Source organism: Pseudochaenichthys georgianus, chromosome 2 (assembly GCF_902827115.2).
Source record: "Pseudochaenichthys georgianus chromosome 2, fPseGeo1.2, whole genome shotgun sequence".
In the NCBI taxonomy this organism is placed as follows: Eukaryota; Metazoa; Chordata; class Actinopteri; order Perciformes; family Channichthyidae; genus Pseudochaenichthys; species Pseudochaenichthys georgianus.
Genome location: NC_047504.1, coordinates 5,257,494 through 5,279,600, shown reverse-complemented (window position 1 = coordinate 5,279,600; position 22,107 = coordinate 5,257,494). Strand labels below are relative to the sequence as shown.

The 22,107-nt window shown below is 41.1% G+C and overlaps 2 long non-coding RNA genes across 2 annotated transcripts; both read left to right on the top strand.

Moving 5' to 3' along the window:
* The first annotated feature begins 1,999 nt into the window (after positions 1–1,999).
* Positions 2,000–2,774, top strand: LOC139435235 (uncharacterized). The gene is made up of 3 exons (XR_011644519.1): positions 2,000–2,175; positions 2,290–2,416; positions 2,499–2,774. It is a non-coding gene; the product is annotated as an uncharacterized lncRNA (long non-coding RNA).
* Positions 2,775–9,637: 6,863 nt separating this feature from the next.
* LOC139435233 (uncharacterized) lies at positions 9,638–10,422 on the top strand. Its single transcript, XR_011644517.1, has 3 exons — positions 9,638–9,813; positions 9,929–10,055; positions 10,138–10,422. It is a non-coding gene; the product is annotated as an uncharacterized lncRNA (long non-coding RNA).
* Positions 10,423–22,107: the final 11,685 nt, after the last annotated feature.

Sequence of the window (22,107 nt, the reverse complement as noted above, 5' to 3'; positions counted from 1 at the left end):
GACCATGTAGATGGAGTGTGAGGGCACATTCTCTGTGGTCCTTGGAGTACTCATGGCCCTGCTTTGCCTTCAAGTCTATTTGAAGATCTGAAATTGTATGAGAAAAAATTAATAAGTCCCCTTCATATAATAACAAAGGAGTTTAATAAAGAGTGTAAGAGTAAGATGTACATGAATTTCAAAGTGCTAATTTCATCTTACCTGAGTAGAAATCAAGCCTCTTTGAGTTCTTCATTAATGAGGTTCTTTTCCCTCAAATCCCCCAAAAGAGTCCTCACTGTGGTCTCTGCCCTCTTTTCTCTAGCCATGGCATTCTTCCTCTCTCGCTCGAGACTCTCCACTCTTGCTAAAGCTTCATTGAGTCTGGCCTTAAGAGCAGTAGGAGAAGCAGGCGAGACATAGCTATGATCCCAGTAGAAAGAGGGATGAACATGGTTTGAGTGATGTTTCACTTCACACACATCACTTTGACACAACTAGAGTATGGCCCACATTCTTTCTTATAGTCATCACCTGTCAAAGCCACTGCCAGCATCATGCGTGTGTGTGTGTGTGTGTGTGTGTGTGTGTGTGTGTGTGTGTGTGTGTGTGTGTGTGTGTGTGTGTGTGTGTGTGTGTGTGTGTGTGTGTGTGTGTGTGTGTGTGTGTGTGTGTGTGTGTGTGTGTGTGTGTGTGTGTGTGTGTGTGTTGTGTGTGTGTGTGTGTGTGTGCGCGTGTGTGAGTGTGCCAGGAATGCATGTTCAACATGTCTTCAATTGTGTGTGTATGTGTTTATTTGTGAGTGTGTTTAATATGAGTGGCAACAAACAACAAACAAGAGAGATTTTACTTTGTCTAGGACCATTATGATATGATGTTGAAAATAGAAATACTCACATCATTAGGCTGAGGTTGTGAGTGTGAGGTTGAAGCTTCTGGGTCGTCCTGAGGGGCCACAGACAGGCTCTCTTCAGCTTTTCTGGAAGTAGACGTAGTCCTGCCCTTTTCTGGCTAAAATGAACACACACACACACACACACACACACACACACACACACACACACACACACACACACACACACACACACACAGTAACCGTATGATGATACACCTACTGTTTGGAGGTGAACCGGGAAGCTGAAGATGGAGGGAATAACACCATCTCTGAGTCGGACAATCTGTCCTGTCCTGTCAAACTCGTCCTGCTTAAAATGCTCACTGCAAATCACGGATGACTCGCTTGCAGTGAACCCTTCCCTCCTCAAAGCAACTTCCCACTTCTTTCTCATATCTTTGTCTTTGGGAAACCTTCAAAATAAAAACGGGAGATTTGAGAGTCAACACAAAAACATTTTAAGAAGGAGGTCAAGCTTATTTTCTTCCTTCTTCTTCCTAGATAGATTAGATTAGATTTTACTTTATTCATCCCACAACGGGGACATTCACTTGTTACAGCAGCGATTTATAAAGTCTCAGTTGGCCATGAACATAATGTTTGCTGGCTACGATTTCGCTGGCGGACATCAATACAGTACAATAATATTCTATTTACAAAATACAACCAATTATAATGTTGAATCTTACTTGTGAAAAGTAATCCCCCGACCCCTGTTCGCAATCGTCCGCCGATTTGCACAGCAATATGCTGCACAGTGCTCTGGCATCTTGAAACCTCTGCTGTCTATGGGTAGAATGTCTGTAGGATGACCGGTCCAAGATGGCGGCCGTATTTCTTGCGCCCCAGCAGCCAATGCGGCGTCTACTCTTTATATGTCTATGGGTGTAGGCATACACACACACACACACACACACACACACACCACACACACACACACACACACGCACACGCACGCACGCATGATGCTGGCAGTGGCTTTGACAGGTGATGACTATAAGAAAGAATGTGGGCCATACTCTAGTTGTGTCAAAGTGATGTGTGTGAAGTGAAACATCACTCAAACCATGTTCATCCCTCTTTCTACTGGGATCATAGCTATGTCTCGCCTGCTTCTCCTACTGCTCTTAAGGCCAGAGTCAATGAAGCTTTAGCAAGAGTGGAGAGTCTCGAGCGAGAGAGGAAGAATGCCATGGCTAGAGAAAAGAGGGCAGAGACCACAGTGAGGAGTCTTTTGGGGGATTTGAGGGAAAAGAACCTCATTAATGAAGAACTCAAAGAGAGGCTTGATTTCTACTCGGGTAAGATGAAAGTAGCACTTTGAGATTCATGTACATCTTACTCTTACACTCTTTATTAAACTCCTTTGTTATTATATGAAGGGGATTTATTAATTTTTTCTCATACAATTTCAGATCTTCAAATAGACTTCAAGGCAAAGCAGGGCCATGAGTACTCAAAGGACCACAGAGAATGTGCCCTCACACTCCATCTACATGGTCCAAAGGCATACAAATACCTCAGAGAGACTACAACAAAAAGGTAGTCTTAATGTTGTTCAATTTCATTTTTGGAAATTACGGTTGCAAGTACGTTAAATAGCTACTTCTCAATTTTTTTACAGGTGGCTGTGTTCGGTGGATGGCAAGCCTGGCCTGAACAAGATGATGCTGGATATGCTGGAGAGAAGATGCCAGGACGACCAGGCTAAATATGGATGTGTTTCACTCATGTTGGATGACATGGCCATCAGAAAACATGTGCAATATAATCCACATAACCAGTCAATGTCTGCTTTTGTAGACATGGGTGATGGAAACAATGAGACCGATGCTGCTACTGAGGCTCTTGTGTTCATGGTGGTTGGCCTACACGGACATTGGAAGGCTCCCATTGCATATTACCTGACGAAGTCTTTGTCACCTGAAACACAAAAGGTCCTAATCTAAATCTAAAATCTAATCTAATCTATCTAGAAAGAAGAAGGAAGAAAATAAGCTTGACCTCCTTCTTAAAATGTTTTTGTGTTGACTCTCAAATCTCCCGTTTTTATTTTGATGGTTTCCCAAAGACAAAGATATGAGAAAGAGGTTCTCGGTCATGCTTTGGAGGAGCCGCATGCACGGGGCATTCGGGTGTCATGAGCAACTTTGTGTAAATATGGTTTGGGCGGGGTGGTGTAATGTTCTTGTGTTTAACTTGAACATTTACATTTTTTATATAGATGTAGAAGTACATTTTCATTTGTTATGACATAGATATTCATTTTTACTGATATATAACTTCTGTCTATGTATAATGTTTTATTGTTTCTTCATTTTTCAACTTATTAAAATAGCTGAGTATAGGCCTACACAATCTGCTTCTCTATCATATATAGACCATTAGTGTTTTTTTATGTGTGTGTGTGTATATATATTATATATCGTGTGTCTTTTGCAAAATACCTATCATACATAACAGGCTATCAAATACCAGAATATTCTATTGCTGTTAAGCCTACTATGAATATTAAAATACGCCGAATCATGTGTCCGGTATCATGCCTACATATATGACGTTTGCAGAAAACCCCCCCCGTGAAAATCAGTTTTGTATTCAGCGAGTTATGATTGATAAAATGCGCTGACACTTCATTGCGCCTGCCAGACAGATTACACTGAGTGGAGCGGGTGACCGGTCCAAGATGGCGGCCCCACGGCTCGTCAGCGCCAATAGGCAGTAGCGGTCGATGCGGCGTCTACTCTTTATATGTCTATGGGTGTAGGTACCAGATGTGTTCGGGGTACCAGATATGTTCGGGTGTATTTCCGTCGCAGCCGTCATCCGTCATATCCGTCTACTCACCTCCCTCTGCTCCCAGCGCTCTGCTGCCACACACCGGCCGTCTGCGGAACTGCAGCCGGAGGAACTCGGGACAGCTTGTTCTGTGTGTGTACTTGTGCACATAAATAATGTTTCGTATTATTTACAATTAAAAAAGATATATATTCTGCGTTACTTCAGCCAACACTTTTATAAGGCCACTAGATTAGATAATTACGAAATGTGTAGATAGAATACATATCTTTCAGGTTGTTATTTTGTCATTGTTTAATGTTTTATTTACCTTTTTATATAGTACTTTTTATATAGTATCTGAACTTTGGAGAGGAGTTGGGAGACAACACGACACATCTACAGATCAAGACGAAGCGACTGGAAGTACTCCTAGCGTGAACATGTTTGTGAAAACGTGTGCAAAGTCTCCGAAAATCCTAAAAATAAGCTCATATTTGAATTCCCCATAAAAAACACATCATTCAGTAAAAACAAGGCCCCACTGATCATCTGCTCCCTGATCTCTCTGCGAATTGAAAGTACTTACTGCCTGAGATTGCATGCTGTGGTTTTATTAAATGTGCCAAGTGCTAGGACTGTCTTAGGGAAGAAAGCTTTTCAATGTGCAGCTCCACTAACTTTGAACAGTCTGCAAAAAGAATGGGAAATTACCAAGCTAGTACCACTACATGTTTTTAAAGCTTGGTTGGATGCTACACAATCAGATGCTGTTGGTACCTGTACATGTGGATAGATATGTTGTTCTGTTGTTTATGTTTGTATGTCTTCATGTGTAACCTACTGCTGCAGGTCTCCCTTGAAAAAGATATCATTGATATCAATGGGATTTTAACTGGATAAATAAAGGTATTGAATTGAATGTCCAATGAAAACATATCCAAGTGTAACAAACATCCAGTATTAACCTTACTGTTTTTTTACTAACAGTAAACCAACTAATAATTTTCATAAAGTGCATATTTATTCCAAACTCACAATATATATATGTAATAAAACAATGCACAATGGTACACAGTATCCAAACTCTTTAGGCACTGGTCAGAGACATTCATGTCAAGCAGATACTGAATCCAATACTGGTAAAAACGTTGCAGAGATCAAATGTTTCCTTGTCTGAACGGAGAAACCTAATTTTTAAAACAACATTTTCAGTGTGTGATTTGAAAGATAAATTCTGATCAATAATAAAACCTAGATATGTGTATGTAGTGACCCTTTCAATGTAAATATCAGTCCCTTGAACAGTACAAATGTTGGGGAGAAAAGAAGTTAACTTTTTGCCATTTGAGAATATGAGTTTGGAGTTGTCTGCATTTAATACTAACTTGAGTTGAGATAAATGGGATGGAATAACATCAAAGGCAAAACATAAACAACAGAACAACATATCTATCCACATGTACAGGTGCCAACAGCATCTGATTGTGTAGCATCCAACCAAGCTTTAAAAACATGTAGTGGTACTAGCTTGGTAATTTTCCATTCTTTTTGCAGACTGTTCCATGTTAGTGGAGCTGCACATCTGAAAGCTTTCTTCCATAAGACAGTCCTAGCACTTGGCACATTTATAAAAACCACAGCATCCGATCTCCGGCAATAAGTACTTTCAATTCGCAGAGAGATCAGGGAGCAGATGATCAGTGGTGCCTTGTTTTTACTGAATGATGTGTTTTTTTATGGGGAATTCAAATATGAGCTTATTATTAGGATTTTCGGAGACTTTGCACACGTTTTCACAAACATGTTCACGCTAGGAGTAGCCTACTTCCAGTCGCTTCGTCTTGATCTGTAGATGTGATTTGATGTGTCGTGTGTCTCCCAACTCCTCTCCAAAGTTCAGATACTATATAAAAATACTAAAATATAAATAAAACATTAAACATGACAAAATAACAACCTGAAAGATATGTATTCTATCTACACATTTCGTAATTATCTAATCTCGTGGCCTTATAAAAGTGTAGAAGTAACGCAGAATATATATATTTTTTAATTGTAAATAATTAGAAACATTATTTATGTGCACAAGTACACACACATAACAAGCTGTACCGAGTTCCTCCGGCTGCAAACATTATTTATGTGCACAAGTACATACACATAACAAACTGTACCGAGTTCCTCCGGCTGCAGTTCCGCAGACGGCCTGTGTGTGGCAGCAGAGCGCTGGGAGCAGAGGGAGGTGAGTAGACGGATATGACGGATGACGGGAGCGACGGAAATACACCCGAACACATCTGGTACCCCGAACACATCTGGTACTGACACGGGACTTATCTCAGCCAATGACAGCTCTGCATGCATCCCCTGGATATTATTTATTAACTGCTTACAATCGCGACGAGATGTTTACAGTGAGAACAGCTGTGATGTCCGTGCAGAAAGTAGAGCAGTGTGTATAATATATATCACTCAGTAGAACAGGCCTACTCTTTTTGCTTTAGTTTAGTTGATATCTACAAACAAAGAGTCGATATTTTTCTAAAACCATTTAGTGCTTCACAATAAAATACACCACGGCTGTAGCTGTTTTAGGAGCTGTAGGCCTATATGCGTGTTGTGTGTGGTGTAGGTGTGTGTGGTACAGTGTGTGCGTCGATGCAGCAGACAGACAGGTGTCCAGTTGGTTGGTGTCCTCTGCTTACTTTTAATACTTGTAAATAAAACTTTGGCCCGTAATTTATTTTCCACATTGTAGCGACCAGAGAGGGGGGGGAGGGGAATATCCAGTCTCTGATAGTGTTACGTTATTATGAGAGTGCTCTGCTTGATTCTGAAATTGTATATATTTATATAAATATATATATATGTGTGTGTCCGCATCTGTAGCCATTATTGTCTCATTATACCGCACTGTGAATGAATCAAAGTAAATATATAAGTCGTCATTAACACATCTGTCCATCAGACTGCCTCCTGTCTCATTAATGGACGTCTCTTTAAAATGACCACTCAGAGGAGAGGAGTTCTCATTTCTCTAACCGCCTGCTGCTTCCCCTCCTCTCTCCTCGGTTCCCCCTCCTCGGCTCCTCCGCTCGCATCTCCTGTGGCGGGACTAAGTATCGAGGATAGGAGTCGAGGAGGGGAGTCGAGGAGGGGAGTTCGAGAATGAGAAAGGGCCCAGGAGCAGCCGCTGCATCAACAATGATCAGCAAAGTTTAACATGAATGAATATCTATGTCATAAAAAATGAAAATGTACTTCTACATCTATATAAAAAATGTAAATGTTCAAGTTAAACACAAGAACATGACACCACCCGCCCCAAACCATATTTACACAAAGTTGCTCATGACACCCGAATGCCCCGTGCATGCGGCTCCTCCAAAGCATGACTGAGAACCTCTTTCTCATATCTTTGTCTTTGGGAAACCATCAAAATAAAACGGGAGATTTGAGAGTCAACACAAAAACATTTTAAGAAGGAGGTCAAGCTTATTTTCTTCCTTCTTCTTCCTAGATAGATTAGATTAGATTTTAGATTTAGATTAGGACTCTTTGTGTTTCAGGTGACAAAGACTTCGTCAGGTAATATGCAATGGGAGCCTTCCAATGGTCCGTGTAGGCCAACCACCATGAACACAAGAGCCTCAGTAGCAGCATCGGTCTCATTGTTTCCATCACCCATGTCTACAAAAGCAGACATTGACTGGTTATGTGGATTATATTGCACATGTTTTCTGATGGCCATGTCATCCAACATGAGTGAACACATCCATATTTAGCCTGGTCGTCCTGGCATCTTCTCTCCAGCATATCCAGCATCATCTTGTTCAGGCCAGGCTTGCCATCCACCGAACACAGCCACCTGTAAAAAAATTGAGAAGTAGCTATTTAAGTGTACTTGCAAACCGTAATTTCCAAAAATGAAATTGAACAACATTAAGACTACCTTTTGTTGTAGTCTCTCTGAGGTATTTGTATGCCTTTGGACCATGTAGATGGAGTGTGAGGGCACATTCTCTGTGGTCCTTGAGTACTCATGGCCCTGCTTTGCCTTCAAGTCTATTTGAAGATCTGAAATTGTATGAGAAAAAATTAATAAGTCCACCTTCATATAATAACAAAGGAGTTTAATAAAGAGTGTAAGAGTAAGATGTACATGAATTTCAAAGTGCTTAATTTCATCTTACCCTGAGTAGAAATCAAGCCTCTTTGAGTTCTTCATTAATGAGGTTCTTTTCCCTCAAATCCCCCAAAAGAGTCCTCACTGTGGTCTCTGCCCTCTTTTCTCTAGCCATGGCATTCTTCCTCTCTCGCTCGAGACTCTCCACTCTTGGCTAAAGCTTCATTGAGTCTGGCCTTAAGAGCAGTAGGAGAAGCAGGCGAGACATAGCTATGATCCCAGTAGAAAGGGGATTGAACATGGTTTGAGTGATGTTTCACTTCACACACATCACTTTGACACAACTAGAGTATGGCCCAACATTCTTTCTTATAGTCATCACCTGTCAAAGCCACTGCCAGCATCATGCGTGTGTGTGTGTGTGTGTGTGTGTGTGTGTGTGTGTGTGTGTGTGTGTGTGTGTGTGTGGTGTGTGTGTGTGTGTGGTGTGTGTGTGTGTGTGTGTGTGTGTGTGTGTGTGTGTGTGTGTGTGTGTGTGTGTGTGTGTGTGTGTGTGTGTGTGTGTGTGCGGTGTGTGAGTGTGCCAGGAATGCATGTTCAACATGTCTTCAATTGTGTGTGTATGTGTTTATTTGTGAGTGTGTTTAATTGAGTGGCAAGCAACACAACACACAAGAGAGATTTACTGTTGTCTAGGACCATTATGATATGATGTTGAAAATAGAAATACTCACATCATTAGGCTGAGGTTGTGAGCTGTGAGGTTGAAGCTTCTGGCGTCCTGAGGGGCCACAGACAGGCTCTCTTCAGCTTTTCTGGAAGTAGACGTAGTCCTGCCCTTTTCCTGGCTAAAATGAACACAAACACACACACCACACACACACACACCACACACACACACAACACACACACAACACACACACATAACCGTATGATGATACACCTACTGTTTGGAGGTGAACCGGGAAGCTGAAGATGGAGGGAATAACACCATCTCTGAGTCGGACAATCTGTCCTGTCCTGTCAAACTCGTCCTGCTTAAAATGCTCACTGCAAATCACGGATGACTCGCTTGCAGTGAACCCTTCCCTCCTCAAAGCAACTTCCCACTTCTTTCTCATATCTTTGTCTTTGGGAAACCTTCAAAATAAAAACGGGAGATTTGAGAGTCAACACAAAAACATTTTAAGAAGGAGGTCAAGCTTATTTTCTTCCTTCTTCTTCCTAGATAGATTAGATTAGATTTTACTTTATTCATCCCACAACGGGGACATTCACTTGTTACAGCAGCGATTTATAAAGTCTCAGTTGGCCATGAACATAATGTTTGCTGGCTACGATTTCGCTGGCGGACATCAATACAGTACAATAATATTCTATTTACAAAATACAACCAATTATAATGTTGAATCTTACTTGTGAAAAGTAATCCCCCGACCCCTGTTCGCAATCGTCCGCCGATTTGCACAGCAATATGCTGCACAGTGCTCTGGCATCTTGAAACCTCTGCTGTCTATGGGTAGAATGTCTGTAGGATGACCGGTCCAAGATGGCGGCCGTATTTCTTGCGCCCCAGCAGCCAATGCGGCGTCTACTCTTTATATGTCTATGGGTGTAGGCATACACACACACACACACACACACACACACACACACACACACACACACACACACACGCACACGCACGCACGCATGATGCTGGCAGTGGCTTTGACAGGTGATGACTATAAGAAAGAATGTGGGCCATACTCTAGTTGTGTCAAAGTGATGTGTGTGAAGTGAAACATCACTCAAACCATGTTCATCCCTCTTTCTACTGGGATCATAGCTTATGTCTCGCCTGCTTCTCCTACTGCTCTTAAGGCCAGAGTCAATGAAGCTTTAGCAAGAGTGGAGAGTCTCGAGCGAGAGAGGAAGAATGCCATGGCTAGAGAAAAGAGGGCAGAGACCACAGTGAGGAGTCTTTTGGGGGATTTGAGGGAAAAGAACCTCATTAATGAAGAACTCAAAGAGAGGCTTGATTTCTACTCGGGTAAGATGAAAGTAGCACTTTGAAGATTCATGTACATCTTACTCTTACACTCTTTATTAAACTCCTTTGTTATTATATGAAGGGGACTTATTAATTTTTTCTCATACAATTTCAGATCTTCAAATAGACTTCAAGGCAAAGCAGGGCCATGAGTACTCAAAGGACCACAGAGAATGTGCCCTCACACTCCATCTACATGGTCCAAAGGCATACAAATACCTCAGAGAGACTACAACAAAAAGGTAGTCTTAATGTTGTTCAATTTCATTTTTGGAAATTACGGTTGCAAGTACGTTAAATAGCTACTTCTCAATTTTTTTACAGGTGGCTGTGTTCGGTGGATGGCAAGCCTGGCCTGAACAAGATGATGCTGGATATGCTGGAGAGAAGATGCCAGGACGACCAGGCTAAATATGGATGTGTTTCACTCATGTTGGATGACATGGCCATCAGAAAACATGTGCAATATAATCCACATAACCAGTCAATGTCTGCTTTTGTAGACATGGGTGATGGAAACAATGAGACCGATGCTGCTACTGAGGCTCTTGTGTTCATGGTGGTTGGCCTACACGGACATTGGAAGGCTCCCATTGCATATTACCTGACGAAGTCTTTGTCACCTGAAACACAAAAGGTCCTAATCTAAATCTAAAATCTAATCTAATCTATCTAGAAAGAAGAAGGAAGAAAATAAGCTTGACCTCCTTCTTAAAATGTTTTTGTGTTGACTCTCAAATCTCCCGTTTTTATTTTGATGGTTTCCCAAAGACAAAGATATGAGAAAGAGGTTCTCGGTCATGCTTTGGAGGAGCCGCATGCACGGGGCATTCGGGGTGTCATGAGCAACTTTGTGTAAATATGGTTTGGGCGGGGTGGTGTAATGTTCTTGTGTTTAACTTGAACATTTATATTTTTTATATAGATGTAGAAGTACATTTTCATTTGTTATGACATAGATATTCATTTTTACTGATATATAACTTCTGTCTATGTATAATGTTTTATTGTTTCTTCATTTTTCAACTTATTAAAATAGCTGAGTATAGGCCTACACAATCTGCTTCTCTATCATATATAGACCATTAGTGTTTTTTTATGTGTGTGTGTGTATATATATTATATATCGTGTGTCTTTTGCAAAATACCTATCATACATAACAGGCTATCAAATACCAGAATATTCTATTGCTGTTAAGCCTACTATGAATATTAAAATACGCCGAATCATGTGTCCGGTATCATGCCTACATATATGACGTTTGCAGAAAACCCCCCCCGTGAAAATCAGTTTTGTATTCAGCGAGTTATGATTGATAAAATGCGCTGACACTTCATTGCGCCTGCCAGACAGATTACACTGAGTGGAGCGGGTGACCGGTCCAAGATGGCGGCCCCACGGCTCGTCAGCGCCAATAGGCAGTAGCGGTCGATGCGGCGTCTACTCTTTATATGTCTATGGGTGTAGGTACCAGATGTGTTCGGGGTACCAGATATGTTCGGGTGTATTTCCGTCGCAGCCGTCATCCGTCATATCCGTCTACTCACCTCCCTCTGCTCCCAGCGCTCTGCTGCCACACACCGGCCGTCTGCGGAACTGCAGCCGGAGGAACTCGGGACAGCTTGTTCTGTGTGTGTACTTGTGCACATAAATAATGTTTCGTATTATTTACAATTAAAAAAGATATATATTCTGCGTTACTTCAGCCAACACTTTTATAAGGCCACTAGATTAGATAATTACGAAATGTGTAGATAGAATACATATCTTTCAGGTTGTTATTTTGTCATTGTTTAATGTTTTATTTACCTTTTTATATAGTACTTTTTATATAGTATCTGAACTTTGGAGAGGAGTTGGGAGACACACGACACATCTACAGATCAAGACGAAGCGACTGGAAGTACTCCTAGCGTGAACATGTTTGTGAAAACGTGTGCAAAGTCTCCGAAAATCCTAAAAATAAGCTCATATTTGAATTCCCCATAAAAAACACATCATTCAGTAAAAACAAGGCCCCACTGATCATCTGCTCCCTGATCTCTCTGCGAATTGAAAGTACTTACTGCCTGAGATTGCATGCTGTGGTTTTATTAAATGTGCCAAGTGCTAGGACTGTCTTAGGGAAGAAAGCTTTTCAATGTGCAGCTCCACTAACTTTGAACAGTCTGCAAAAAGAATGGGAAATTACCAAGCTAGTACCACTACATGTTTTTAAAGCTTGGTTGGATGCTACACAATCAGATGCTGTTGGTACCTGTACATGTGGATAGATATGTTGTTCTGTTGTTTATGTTTGTATGTCTTCATGTGTAACCTACTGCTGCAGGTCTCCCTTGAAAAAGATATCATTGATATCAATGGGATTTTAACTGGATAAATAAAGGTATTGAATTGAATGTCCAATGAAAACATATCCAAGTGTAACAAACATCCAGTATTAACCTTACTGTTTTTTTACTAACAGTAAACCAACTAATAATTTTCATAAAGTGCATATTTATTCCAAACTCACAATATATATATGTAATAAAACAATGCACAATGGTACACAGTATCCAAACTCTTTAGGCACTGGTCAGAGACATTCATGTCAAGCAGATACTGAATCCAATACTGGTAAAAACGTTGCAGAGATCAAATGTTTCCTTGTCTGAACGGAGAAACCTAATTTTTAAAACAACATTTTCAGTGTGTGATTTGAAAGATAAATTCTGATCAATAATAAAACCTAGATATGTGTATGTAGTGACCCTTTCAATGTAAATATCAGTCCCTTGAACAGTACAAATGTTGGGGAGAAAAGAAGTTAACTTTTTGCCATTTGAGAATATGAGTTTGGAGTTGTCTGCATTTAATACTAACTTGAGTTGAGATAAATGGGATGGAATAACATCAAAGGCAAAACATAAACAACAGAACAACATATCTATCCACATGTACAGGTGCCAACAGCATCTGATTGTGTAGCATCCAACCAAGCTTTAAAAACATGTAGTGGTACTAGCTTGGTAATTTTCCATTCTTTTTGCAGACTGTTCCATGTTAGTGGAGCTGCACATCTGAAAGCTTTCTTCCATAAGACAGTCCTAGCACTTGGCACATTTAATAAAACCACAGCATCCGATCTCCGGCAATAAGTACTTTCAATTCGCAGAGAGATCAGGGAGCAGATGATCAGTGGTGCCTTGTTTTTACTGAATGATGTGTTTTTTTATGGGGAATTCAAATATGAGCTTATTATTAGGATTTTCGGAGACTTTGCACACGTTTTCACAAACATGTTCACGCTAGGAGTAGCCTACTTCCAGTCGCTTCGTCTTGATCTGTAGATGTGATTTGATGTGTCGTGTGTCTCCCAACTCCTCTCCAAAGTTCAGATACTATATAAAAATACTAAAATATAAATAAAACATTAAACAATGACAAAATAACAACCTGAAAGATATGTATTCTATCTACACATTTCGTAATTATCTAATCTCGTGGCCTTATAAAAGTGTAGAAGTAACGCAGAATATATATATTTTTTAATTGTAAATAATTAGAAACATTATTTATGTGCACAAGTACACACACATAACAAGCTGTACCGAGTTCCTCCGGCTGCAAACATTATTTATGTGCACAAGTACATACACATAACAAACTGTACCGAGTTCCTCCGGCTGCAGTTCCGCAGACGGCCTGTGTGTGGCAGCAGAGCGCTGGGAGCAGAGGGAGGTGAGTAGACGGATATGACGGATGACGGGAGCGACGGAAATACACCCGAACACATCTGGTACCCCGAACACATCTGGTACTGACACGGGACTTATCTCAGCCAATGACAGCTCTGCATGCATCCCCTGGATATTATTTTATTAACTGCTTACATCGCGACGAGATGTTTACAGTGAGAACAGCTGTGATGTCCGTGCAGAAAGTAGAGCAGTGTGTATAATATATATCACTCAGTAGAACAGGCCTACTCTTTTTGCTTTAGTTTAGTTGATATCTACAAACAAAGAGTCGATATTTTTCTAAAACCATTTAGTGCTTCACAATAAAATACACCACGGCTGTAGCCTGTTTTAGGAGCTGTAGGCCTATATGCGTGTGTGTGTGGTGTAGGTGTGTGTGGTACAGTGTGTGCGTCGATGCAGCAGACAGACAGGTGTCAGTTGGTTTGGTGTCCTCTGCTTACTTTTAATACTTGTAAATAAAACTTTTGGCCCGTAATTTATTTTCCACATTGTAGCGACCAGAGAGGGGGGGAGGGGATATATCCAGTCTCTGATAGTGTTACGTTATTATGAGAGTGCTCTGCTTGATTCTGAAATTGTATATATTTATATAAATATATATATATGTGTGTGTCCGCATCTGTAGCCATTATTGTCTCATTATACCGCACTGTGAATGAATCAAAGTAAATATATAAGTCGTCATTAACACATCTGTCCATCAGACTGCCTCCTGTCATCATTAATGGACGTCTCTTTAAAATGACCACTCAGAGGAGAGGAGTTCTCATTTCTCTAACCGCCTGCTGCTTCCCCTCCTCTCTCCTCGGTTCCCCTCCTCGGCTCCTCCGCTCGCATCTCCTGTGGGCGGGACTAAGTATCGAGGATAGGAGTCGAGGAGGGGAGTCGAGGAGGGGAGTTCGAGAAATGAGAAAGGGCCCAGGAGCAGCCGCTGCATCAACAATGATCAGCAAAGTTTAACATGGCCGTCCACACAGCAGTTGTATTCATCCCAGCGGGGGCATTGTCTTTTCACTGGGGTCAGCAGAGCGGAGATCCCAAAGAGCTCGTAACACGTGAAGAGAATTAAATTAACATATTATAGCAGGAAGTTTAATACAGTGTAATTTGGTATATTCATTTTAATGTCTCCTGATATATAAGAAGTGTGTTTTTATATATTCATGTGTGTACTTGATTACTTTGTATTTAATAGTAGCAGTTTATATGAACAAGAAGCTGGAGAAATGAGAAGTGAAAACTTCCCTGTCAGGAGAAAGGGACAGAGAGGAAATACCCTTATATAGACATATGCTATAGGCAGCAGAGAGAAGGGTGTGTGTGTTGCAGTAAGCTATGGTCTGTGTAATAACTGCTCAATTATACTGGTGCTTGTGTTTTTATTGATTTCTTTCTGTTTCATTCTTTCATGTTGTGAGTACTAAATTGCCACAACTTTGTGCAGTAGTTGGCTTAAATGTGTTACTTATGTGAAATAAGGAGCAGGTTGGCATGACAGGAGAGGACACATTCTTATCTAAACACAGAATGCCAAGTAGCTAGAACATACATGTCTAAAATATATGTGTGTGTTTAATTACTTTGTATCAATAATAATAGGGAGTTGGAAATATGAGGAGTAAAACCATTATTTAGAGTAAAATGTGAGCAGGAGAATGCCCTTATTTGAAGATAGCTCAGATCTCTGAAATGACTGTGCGTTCTCTGTATATGTTATGTAGGGTCCGGGCAGGACACCCAATGTGTCTGTGTTACCTTAAATGGTAAAAGAAGGGAAATGAGTGTGCGTGACACAACCTAAGGGGAAATGAGTGTGCGTGACACAACCTAAGGGGAAATGAGTGCGCGTTCTCTATAGAAGCTGATATTCTACTATTTTACTGCTTGAGAGCAGAGGTAATGTTTTCCTCGTTATTATTGATATTAAAGTAGTACATATATTGTTTGTATTAGTCAACTATAACAAAAGTATGTGAAACTGTGTGTACATTGAACTAAGGGGTGGGGGGGGCCGCAGAGAGGGAAGTCTCTGCAAAATGTGTGGGTGTGTGAAAGTACACTCAATGCGTCTGTTTTACCTTAAATGGTAAAAGACTGTTGTTTCTGTGGGTCCTCTGCTGGCTCGTCGCTTTTATATCAACCAATGAATGGACTCTATGGGAGGAGAATCCGGCACACCTCCTCCCCGTTCTCTTTGCATATAAGCCTGTTGTGTCTTTAGATCGCTCTCTCTTCTCCTGCTGTCAAGACGGGAATCTGAACAGCACGCGAACCAGGGCAGGAGTACTCCTTATTGTATTGTATTGCATTGTATTTTTACCTTTTATAATTAAAACAGATTATTGTTTAACTGGTATCCTGGTGTCTTCTGATTTCCTTCCTGTTTATGATTTTAAGCAGCTCGCCAAAACGACACGCGGAGCCGAGGTGGGTTGTAAAAACCTCTCAGCTACAACACACGGCACCTCCGGTTTGAATAGTGGATCACGCTTCCTCACCAATGAATCAGGAGATTAATGGTGGACCTCGCACATGGAGAACATGCTTCTTCTTCTGAGTCCAAGGTCAAAGCGCTGCGGCACGAGCTCCCTCTTGGCTTGCGTGTTAACAGAAAGCCATCTCCAATGATGTAAACAAACAACTGTGACTGATCTAGGCTGTGCAAATGTAATTCATAAATGCTGAATGGGAGCATTAGCATAGCCTTAAAATTAAAAGCTACACCGGGAAAACCATTATGCAATAAATAGTCCCCTTGATTTTTTGATTCACGAGCATTTCTGTTATTTAAAAAACTGTGAATTTACAGAGAGAAAGGTCTATTCATATTGCTTACACACACTTAGAATAAAACTCCACTACTCGCCTGCAGAAACTTCAATAACCACTCGAATGCTTCAGGAAGAGAAAGGCTAACCCAAGGCTTGCCTCACAACTGAACAATACTCCCGGGTTATAGCTTGCAATGTATGCTTTTTGCTTTTATAATTGTGATTTGTATCAGGTTTATATTCACCGTTGCGAAATTGCATCAGTCAACATAAAGAGGAAATTGAGTTCTGTTTAAATGGAGACTGTTAGGGAATAATTCTCCTAGATATCTAACCTTTTTGCCCTTTGACGTGTATGACAAACCCTGACGTCTGTCATCTCCTTTATGGAAATAGGCTGCTTCAGCCATATGTTGTTGTTCCCATTCTATGACCGGGCAACCGAAGGTCACAGATGGTTTATTGTTGTGGGTACACTGGGACACTTCCTTCTCGGTGTTTGTGGACTCCAAGGTGTGAAATCTTCGAGGCCATAAGTGTCAGATGCAAGTAACTCAGTGTTCCCAGCTGTTTAGGCTATCTTCTCAAATATGTTGATTACTCTGTGAAACCAGTTAAATGGGCTGACGAGAGAGAGGCGCTCCAGAACTGACGTGGCAACTCTCCCGAGCAGTCAGACCGCGGCTGCTGTGACTTGTGATGGGAATCCTCTGGCCGAAACTCCTAAATACACCATCAGTGTTTGACATCAAAGCTCCTGCTCTTCCCGTGTCTCCTTCCTGAGTGGGTGACTCCCACTGCACTGCTACACAGAAGTTTCCCCCACAGAGACATAATTTCATTCATTTGTATGTTTCAACAGTACACACAGTGCAACGAGCAGAATTCTAGATGGTCTCTCAATTCAAAACGTCTATTTGGAGGTGCAAAATAAGTGTAGGGTCTTATCTTTGTCATTTGAAATCCATTCATTATATATTCGTGGATTCTGGAGTGAAATGTAATACCTTTTGAAAACCCTCTCCTTATATTTTATCACCTCAATGCCACTTTGAGTTCTTACATCAGCGACGCTCACATTAACTACACATTAATTGAATGATATAATAAACTCTTAGTGTAAGTGTGTGAGACACACTTGAACTCTTTGTTATTATCCTAATATGAACTCATTATCTTATTGCTTTTATGTAAGAGGTTTACTACATGTTCCTGTGTAACCAGTGCTAAAGAAGGTCATCAAACGTCAGCACATTCTTTACCCCACATGTATTCCAAGAGAGGTTTGTCATAAATATGGCCCCAGGCTATGGGATAGGTTCTCTGCCAGCCTGTCTTTGTTGCCCATTATTATAGCTGTTGAGTGTTCAAGTGTGTAAGAAAACATGTGTTGGATAGTCCAAGTGTTTTGTTACACATGTTAATAGATTTTAAAGTTGCCACAAAAAACAATGCAATGTTTCAGGTGAAAGATCCACTCGAATCATGAATTTCTCTGAAGGCCAGAGAAAAGAGCGCCGACAGCGGAGAAAGTCTTGCTGGAAGAGATTCAAGTTTTCTACATGGGTGAGTTTGTCCTAAAATATAAAATAAATGTGTCTGATGATGATTAGCAGTGGAAGTGTTACAATTATCAGATGAGCCACGAGTTGAACTGAGTTTGAGTTCATATGATAAGAATGAGAGCATTCTTTTACATGTGTTTAACCGTCAAACAAATGCAGATATAACCACTGAAGTCTCATATGTTTGAAGCACTGACTTATCACCCTTTCAAGTTTTGTATTAAATTCTAAAATAGACGGATAGCCAAGATCTTTAAGGGCAACCATGAATCACAACAATCAGCGTAAGATAATGGACTGTGTCCTGGGCCTGAGATGGAAAGGAAAGCTTTTAATATGAACTCTGCCCTTCCAGTGTTGGGAAAGTTCACTTTCTACATGAACTAGTTCAGTTCAAAGTTCACACATTTTAAAATGAACTAGTTCAGTTCATAGTTCATAATTCAAAATGTTGAACAAAAGTTCATGGTTTCAAAAATGAACTAATTTATAGTTCATAGTTATTTTTTCAATACGTTGCTGCGAGCTATTATTTGTCTCCTGTACGATGTTAATGGGCCATTTCAATATTTACAATATCCTCAGAGGGCCGTACAAGTTATTGACCTCTGCTTAAAAAAACTAAAATCACAGCTCATTCATTTCATTCTGTGCAAAGAAAAAGCAACCTCTTAATCCAGATATCTCACCATGACTCGCGTATGCATGCACGTGCACGGTGTGGCATGACCACCAAAACAGAAAGATATGGACACAAGATGTGTGCAAATGTATTTAGTATCCTATCCATGTGAACATGATTTAAGTGGGGGGGACCTAACCTCCTCTAGGGGGGTCCGGGGGGTATGCTCCCCTGGCAAGATTGTTTGCACTATGAGAGCAACATTAGGAGATCTATGGACACATCTCTCAACACCCAAACACAACTGTAAGCAGATTTTCTTTTAATTTATGGATATTTGACAAATCACTCCCCTTTGAAACTGTATTCTTCTTTATTAATAACTGTCATATAGTATTTTATACCTGTTTACTTTATTCTCTTGTTTTTTTTATAACTATAATGATCATATAAAGATGTGCCTTTACCTCACTGGTTGTAGACAAAGCTTCTTATATTCGTTAGCATAGCTAGCTAACCAGATGCTAATGATAACAACACAGTTATTGACTGTCTGATCAGTATGACAGATGAGCAGATCCCCACTGGGCTTTCAACTAAAGACACAGACACACAGAAACTGCGGCATGTGTATGGACTTATCGGTACTGCAATTTCTGAAGTGCTGGAGTGGCGTTCTGGTGCTCTCCGTCAGAACTGCACCCCTGTCAGTCGAGACATATACCACGTGATGACACGTTAGGCTCGTGTTGTGTTCAAGGACCCTGACCTTGGCCAGGAAAAACAGGTACTCGCTTGTTTAATTTTTTTGCGGTCTAGATTTCTTTAATTTTTTTATTTTTTGCGTGTGTTTATAAATTACCTCGAGGGCCGTACCAAATTGTCTCGCGGGCCGTATACGGCCCGCAGGCCGGAGGTTCCCCACCCCTGCCGTAGAGTCTCACTCTGAGCGAGTGCTGCTGCAGCTGCTCTCGGCTTCGTCCATACTAATGAATTCATTCATTCATTCAATGCTCGCCGGTTCCGCGGTTCCACATTGTTTGTTGTGAGGAGTCTGATATATTTAGTATATTTATATTTTAGTGCGACAGCCAGGGGTGACAGGCGCGTACGCGTCACAGGCAGCTTGCTGTTGCCAGATTGGGTGGTTTTCCGCATTATTTTGAAGCCTGTTTACGGTGTGTTTTAACTGGGTTTTCGGCTGAAAGGCATATGAAATCTGGCACACTTTTGAACGCCGTTATAATACAGTGCAGAGAATGAACGCACTTTTGAACGCCGTTATACAGCGCTGAGAATGAACGCGTTCTCAATTACGTTCATCTAGCGGAAATACAGTACGTTCAGTTCACGTTCGCCCAAAATATGAACGCGTTCATGAACGATCGTTCATTGAACGCGTTCAGGTACATCACTGTGCCCTTCTGTGTTCAAGTTGTCTTCTATAAACAAATCTGGGACCTGATTTATTCTGTTTGCTTCCTCAGAAACGTCTCCACTCTCACAACATGAGTTGATTGTGTTTACTGAAGGTCAGGCCGGTCTTTTAAAACTGAGCGAAATATAATACTTTGAAGGACACTTCAACAAAGTAGCCTTTTATTATGATTGAGCGTTTGGAGTGCAACCTCCTCCAGCTGCTACCTTGGATCAAATATTGAACTCTTTATTCTCTCTCCAGCCTGAAGTCTCATTTTAAATGTTTTCTCTTCTTTTCCACATTTACATTCTGACTCGATACACAGCCGCCCCGAGGCCAGCTATTGACACGGTGAAAAACAAGGGTCTCCTCCATCTTATTTACCGCTTTACTCAACCTTGCTTTACTGCAAGCCAACCAATTTGCTGTCCGTCCTCTCCGTTAGCTGTAACGGTTTCTTGATTGTCAGCGCTTTTAACGCTTTAAACACAGCAGGGGAGTTCAGGGCAAGAAGTCAGTAAAACAAATTATCCTTATGGGAAATTAAGGGGGGATGTAATGATGAGAGGCACGCACAATAACCCATTTGAATGCAGCGAAAAGTGCTGACATTTTACGAGAAATTAGGAAAAGCGGTGTTAAATCCTCGGTGTTCCTGTGTGAGGCTTGTTTATGTTGGCATAGGAGCTTCCTTATCACTCTCACACCCAACAGAGACACATCCTCAGCCCCCGGGCCGGCGCCTGCTTTCATCCATCAGAATTGCATTGACACTGCATGGCACAAAGTCAAACAGTGTCCTCTCTGTGAATGAATTGGCATGGGAACCTGCGAGATGAGATGACATCTAAGGAATGCTAATTCACCGGGAGTCTGGGTCTGGAGATGTCGTGATTAAAGACTCAATTTCCCAGAGGTCAGTGTGGTGTGATCACATAGTACCGCTAATTGATGGAGTATCTCTGACATCTGCACCCTGACGGCGCAGCTGTCACGAGCTGCAGCCAACACCTGTTAACACGGAATACACTCCAGCACCGGATTAAATATTCCTGTCAAGGATTCACTCAGTCACAGAGTTTTGAGTAGCTGTTTTATGCTATCAAGCTGCTTATTCATGGTTTGGTTTATGTAAGGGGAAAAGGAGTCTGGGAGAGGCCTACAGCAGCTCTCAGCGAGGAACTGCTAAGCCCTGAAATGCTGCCATACAGCATTATCTTCACAAAGCAGGCATTATCCCAACATGTTCCTCGGTGGAAGGCTTTTCACAGCAGCAGGTTTGAACGTGGTTCTGCTTTGCTTTGCTGCTAGAGTAATACTGACAGCGCCTTTCTGTTTTATTACAAGCATATCATCTTGTTATTTCAACGACTGACTGACAGCTAGAAAAATACATACCATACCAGTGATTTTTGTGTCTATTAAAGGCAAATTGAACATAGTTTTTCAAAGCATGCTATTCATTTTTATGTGGATGCCCTTCCAGGCAGCATGTGATTTGTATTCATTTCAGCTCAGTGCTGAGAATGAAACAAGCTTGGGATATGTAATCCATCACAGTGACCGTTGCCGCGCCCTTGTTTTTCCATCAGCGTTATTCTATCATCATGCGGTTGAAAGCATTTTATCTCATTTACTGGTGGATCCTATAAAGCTCTGCATCTAAAGCATTAGGGTTTATGACTCAATAAATCAATCAATATACGAATGAATACTACTGTTAAAAAACTCGGATGAAAGTTAAGGAAATGTAATCAGTTTCCTCTACCTTTATAAAAGAAATGACGGTTTAAAGCCATCAGATAGCGCAGATGAAAACACATTTAAGATGTGTTTATCTCCTGATTATATGAGGCATAAAACGACACCAGCCAGCGCAGGTGATGCTCCCTTGTTGCACCTGTTAAGGCGGGAAAAACCGGTCGATCTTATTGGTCCATTGATTTCAGAGGCCTCAATTTATCACCAGCATAGCTCCGCCCTCCTCCAACCTTGGGTCGAATTAGCTTTACTGGAAACACCTGTGTGGTGTGTAAAAATACACTAAAACCAATAACAGATAAACTATAGTTGGCTTACATGACCACAGGCAGGCTGTAAACATGACTGATGATATCTGACTTTACAACATAATTAAATGGTAAAATAAACCTACCAAAAAAAAGGTGT